Here is a 6,224-nt window from a genome sequence, read left to right as displayed (position 1 = left end):
GTCTTCCTCGCCACCTACGACATATTTTAAGTTTAATATGTCTTGTTTGAACGTATATTTATGTGAAAAGAAGGCATTAATTTCAAAGTGTACTGTCTAATGGCGGCTGACTCGGCTATTCTTTCCCGTTCTTATGTAATTTTATGCCTTACAAAATTTCAGATATACAATTCTGCATGCTATATAAAAACACGACCCAGAACGGAAGAACGAATAGACTCAAAGAGCCGAATTTTACTCACCTAAGGTCAGAAGATAACGAAGGTGACTGATTGCTACGTGTATCTGGCAATCCGCACTATTGAGAGCCGAGTGCTGCACTTCGTCGAGCTCAGACCTTTCTAAACTGGCCGGATCCGATTATTTACCGCTCTGAAACATCTGTAACGTTTTTCTGAACCGCTTACACTGTTCGAGAGGCGCCGTTATGCAAATTACATAACAACGCCCGCTCGAATGCGCATTGACTAGGCAAAAATTGTGAATTCCTATAGGGCGATAGGAACAGTATGTTTTATAAACGTCGTTGCCACATGTGCACTTTTAGCGGCGGAAATTGTATTTCATTTCTGTGTTTTCAAAGCGCCCCATCTCCTTTCTCGTCCCCATGCCTCGTATCACATGTCTTACGATGCAGTTTAGAACACTTGAGTCAAAAAGAGGCCGAAAAACTCCTGAAGTCTAAATTTTGAAGTACATATTTTAAATTATTTTTCAAGACACGAACCGCGCATTAATCGTGAGCAAGCATTGGAACAAAAACGTGTCTGTGACTTTATCACACGTGTTCAAGTGTCAATGCTGGAAGGTGTGGACGGAGTTTTCAGTCATCGACCCTGTAGCGGAGTGGACACGGACCCATATGCACTCTTAGAAAAAAGGGTCAGTATAGCCCTCCCTAAAGGGAGGAATGCTCTTGACACATATGTTCCTTCAGAAAGGGAGAAACTTTCGTCCCTTAAGCAGGGGAGCAAAAGTTCCTCCGTCGACTGCATCTCATTATGGCGGCCACGAATCGAGCAAATGGAGCTCGATAAGGCTTAACGAGAACACTAAGTCTATTGTACGAAGCGATAGGAGCAGCAAATAAAAACGTAACACGAGCTTTCCACGAACTGTATTTATTTCCGAAGTTTCTTTACCCCTGCAGGTAAAGAAACTTACGTTTCGAAAGCATGCAGTCACTCAGTCTTCTCATCGTCAGCACTGCGATGTTCAACGGAGACAACCGGCACCCTGTTCGCGCACTTTGTTTTACCTTTGCTATTCCTCGAGCCACAATTCCTTCGTCAACCGTTGCGTCAACCGCACATCACGGAGGAGTAAAAATCATTCGCACGCAAAACCAAAAGCCGCTCTCAAAAAAAAAAAGAAAGAGCAAATCCGAAGCAACCTCTTGGCTTATCTCAGCACGATAACACGAAATTATGGCGTAGCCGCGTAGCGTAAAAGGATGTTAAATCGCTTGCCACCAGATGGCAGGGTCAAGCAGAGTAATTGCAAGTAGCTAGGCTAGGTGGCGCTAGGTACCGCCTAATTCATGTTTTACAAAAAAATACTTTTATTTTTTTACGCCACTATTGCGTTTCCTTTTCTTCGGGAATCTCTAACACATGTAGACACGTTACGCACACTACAGGTGAACATACGTAAGCACGTTACGCACACTACAGGTGAACATATATGAGCGCATACACAGGCATCGCACATACAAACATCAACACAACAGCACACTACACCGATCACTACTCCCGCGCCCTGCGTTTCCGTCTTTTATACTGGTCGTTTTGAACGTACGGAATTTTTCGGTGACACCGTAAGCAATAAAAAATATTCCGAACATGTTCATTTTTTTCCAGCAATGTCATACATCTTAGACTATTTTTAATGGCTCAGGGGATGAATCTCTTATTAAAAGGAAAACGCTCGATTATGCCGTAATTATTTGAAAGCCAATAAATCGAGCCGCTCCATTGTGGTTCCAAGCCATCAGTTTGTTTTCCCGCACGGCCCTTCGTAGCCAGTATTTATGTTGTAGTGTTTGTTTTTCTATTTGTGCTGTTCGTGCACGGCTGCAATTGCCGTCTTGAATTAATCTTTGTAGAGCGGATATTCACTCAGCTGGAAGTGATGCTTCACGGGCAGAGAAATCGCTTTTCGATCAACTTGAATGCAGTCAAAGCCGCGACTTGCGGCAACTGTTAAGTGTACGGAGCTACGCCGTTGCGAGCTCGAAAACGTCTAGCGCTCATCCCAGCGCGCCACTTGGAGGGCAGTTTCTACAGGAACCGTAATATATTTAAACAGTAAAATAAAGGATAGCGTTTTTTTTTTGTGCTAAACTTCCATTGTAAATATACGTACTTTCCGTCATACCTTCGTACTGTTCAGTCTTTTCCCCAGAGCGCAATCGCTCTGGGGGACCGACAGTCACAATGGCCACTGTACGGTAGGAGCTTACCGTTCAGACCAGCGTTCCAACATGAATTTCCACACGTCGATCGACTGCACCTAATCCTCCAAATGGGTTTAAACTCTTTAATGTAAAGCGGAATGTCATCCTGCGACACCCCGCCCCCTCCGATCACGGCCCGACCAGCGGCATCAATGCCCGACAGTTTACGTCATCTCATCTTGTTGTTACACCACTGATACGCGAACACACGGTCACATCGGTGATAATTCCAGTCTTCTGTTCACAACCCACAACACTGCCATCATGATGTCGCTGACACGCAGAAATACAGAATCACGTTGAACGCCGGTTGGCACTCGGCACGGGACAACAGAACCGAACTCAGCACGGAAGGCTCCCAGGCAGCCGGCAGGAAAACCTGCCTGCCTTGGACGCAGTTCCCGCGATTTCCATAATGTCGAAAACGTCGACACAGTTCCTTGTGGTTTCGCTGCTGTAGTTCCGCGTGTGTCCCGCAAATCGGAGACGGCTGTCTTACCCAGTGTATGTAGCGCTGCTGGCACTGCTCCGGAACTTCGCTGTTTTTAGCGGCTTCGTTAGTTCGTTTGATAAAATTAGTGGTAAAAACGTCAATGCAACCGAAATGTTCTGCACGTTTGGACTAGAAGACGGAATCACAGGCGGCCTTCGCTGCCGCTGAAGCTCAATCAACTCAACATTAATTTATTAAACAACGTGCGCGATGTGCTCGAAAAACGAAACCGAAAGTCGGGAGGGCGAAAGCTTTCTCCGGTCTACCTGGAGAAGGAGGAAAACGTCTCGGTGAATAATAAGCACTTTAATTTTCCTTTCATCGGTCTGGGTTTGTTTATGTGTGTTTTGGTAAATAAAAATAAAAAAAAAAACTTTACAGAAAAAAAACAACAAAAAAACCCGCTCCTCTGTGGATCGAACCTTTGACGTCTTGGACAGGAGCGCGAGTTTAACCCCTGCGCCAACTGAACAAGAAGGAACTCGCCCTCCTCTTTTCATCTGAACTGCCGTTCCTCCCTTCTCTGGGCAACTTTTCCGCAACAAGGAGGAACAGTCGCTGTTGCTACCTTTCTCCTCCTTTTTATCTCAGAATGTGGCAGGCTAAAGCCACTTTGGGCCCGGGAACTGCGCTGCGAAGACCGTTCATACGCGCAGGATCTGAATCTCCCGATTCACATGAGCCCAGCACGCTCCTATGGCTCTAGTCTTTCTTGTCTTATACGCTACAACATTCCTCTCTTCTCAGGCGATTGTGAAGATGTCCGGTGCTATGCGTAGTCTGGTCGGATACCGACGAACCGCAGTGGACTCTAACGGATGAGGTGATTATTCCAGGGCCGTGTCTGATGGATCTGCTTCTACCATATATTTACTACCATATATCTACCATACAGTACTACCCACACTGGTATAGATAGCAAAGGTTGACCTTGTGACGTCGGTGGTCGGTGGTTAGGTTGTGGGTATATAAGACATTGTGGAAATAAACGCAGTAGCTGAGTTTGAGACGTTCTTTTCCCCTGTCTTTCTTCTCCGACACCGTTTCCCTGCTTTTTCCACAGTCTCGGGTTTGCTACATTATGATCAACATCCGCCAGCTCGCCTGAGCACTCACAGTTTTATCATTTTGTCTCGAATACGCGTGCGACTTTAGTTTTTAAAACATTTATGATAATGACATTTGGCAATTCCTGAGTTTTAAGGAAGTGTAACAAAAAATGTTTTTACTAAATATTTTGCTTTCCAAATATAAAACAAACTTGAAGAGTAAAATAGCACGATAATTCTGCTCTCAGAGGTGGAGCCCCGCGACTCGCCGTGACTTCAAATGAAACTTGCCGAAGGAAGTGCGCCGGAGGGTCTATATGAAATAAAAAAGCTAACTAGAGCGCGCTCAAGTCAATGCAGGTCTTGAGACGGTCTTCAGCAAGTCTATGCGCGGCTTCAAGTTAAGTTACATCTGTAAATTTGGGGTGAGTGTCGGTTTACGCGGACTTTAGATGAGCTAATGACCCTCATGCTAAGTCGGTTTAGTACAAGTAGTGTTGATTGACTTTTTAATTATTGGTTTCATGGCTCATGTTGCAATTGGACTATTGATGCCAACCAGTGTTGCGGAATGGGCACCCCCATTCCATTCCAATTCCATTCCGGGGAATTAGAGTTTTCGATTATTCAATTCCTTTCAATTCCTAGGAATGGAGACACTGAGCCCATTCCCACTCCTGAAATGGCTAAATCGTTCCATTCCATTCTTTAATTCCTAAACGTAAAAATTGGCACTTGACAGCTACATTTTGTTGCCGGCATAAGCGGCATAAAGCTGACATTATCAAATGCAGATACAATTGCAAAAAAGAAAAAGAAAAAAAAGCTAAATTCCTTAAAAAAGCAATTTTTACTAAACGGACCGCTGGTGGCAGAAAGTGTTTATTTACAATGTACTGCAGACATCGAGAAAGCCCCTTGATATGTCAATGCTTGTTTAAGACATCGGTCTCGCGACCACGTCGCTCGCAACAAACGGCAAAACTTAAATCCACTCATTTTCTTTTCTTTTTCTAACTTTTTTTGCATTTGACTTTTAAGACATACGCGGCCAGCGTGTTTGTTTGATAAGACCATAAAAAATATCCAGTTCGTGCGTGGCGCAGGAATAAGCTATATTACTGTATTCTTCAAATACAGCAACACGGCTAGTACACTGCTGGAAGCGACTCCATGCACAGCGGCAGAACACATCCTCTGACAAAATGCAACCTCTGCGGCGCAGTACGAGGGACCCTATAGACCATGTCACAAAACCTGTTTTAAAACGCATAAGTTCACGCTCGCTTTACGAATCTCGATATTTTTTATCATATATTCAATTCAATTTTTGGCTGGTTCGCCTGCCCTTTTCCACCCTTCGCATACTCATTCTCGTGTTCCCTCTTCAGATGGCGAATAAAGTTCGATGATATACGCCGACTGCACCGTGTATAGTCTTGTTGCAAAACTTTCAGCGTGCAGCTTGTTTATTTTCTTCGCGACTAATGTGGAAAAATGTCTTCTACGATGCCATGAATCAATCTGTATTTATCTTGTCTTCTCGTCCGAATTGTGATGTTCCTCTTCGCGCTGATCGAGTGGCGGGTTCAGGCAGCAGACGGCACCAACTGATTCATTCTTCTACCTCGGTGTCGGTTGTTCGCGTAGTGGCGACGGGTCGGAAAGTCAGCGTTGACAAAGCTCTTCACATCAAAATACAATTAACGGGGTAATACCGCACCGTTCGAATTGACATTCCCCGTGTTTCCTCATTAACACCGTCCAACTGACTTCTCACCGCCTCAAATAGGGTCCAGGACAAGGAGCACGAATGCAGACCGGACAGCCGAGACGCGCGGAAGCCAAAACCTCAGTGGCATCTAGCACCCAGCTCTCCTTCTCAGTTGCCCTCACAGCAACGGTCGCACCTCGTCTGGCGCGGGACGGTCTTTCTCAGGTCTAATCAGTTCGGTCACACCAAGAGCGGCGACGATAGTCTACTTCACCTTACGATGAACCTCAACAGACAGCACGAGAGCCATCGAACCAATCCAGTGCTTTCTGAGTGCTGCGTCACCCTGCAGTCCCGCTCACGGTGCTCGATTGCCTAGGGTGACTCGAAGCGTCCGCAGCGGTCCATCGCAAGGTGAAACGAAGTACGCAGAGACTGAAGCCAAGGGAAATGAGCGGGAATCCGCTAGCTTGCTTGTAACCCCAACCCACTAAAACATAAAACACAGAAAAC

The sequence above is a fragment of the Ixodes scapularis genome, unplaced genomic scaffold, assembly GCF_016920785.2.
Source record: "Ixodes scapularis isolate PalLabHiFi unplaced genomic scaffold, ASM1692078v2 PGA_scaffold2__306_contigs__length_199485367, whole genome shotgun sequence".
Lineage (NCBI taxonomy): Eukaryota > Metazoa > Arthropoda > Arachnida > Ixodida > Ixodidae > Ixodes > Ixodes scapularis.
The sequence above is the reverse complement of the archived record's forward strand: the minus strand, read 5'-3'. Positions refer to the sequence as shown.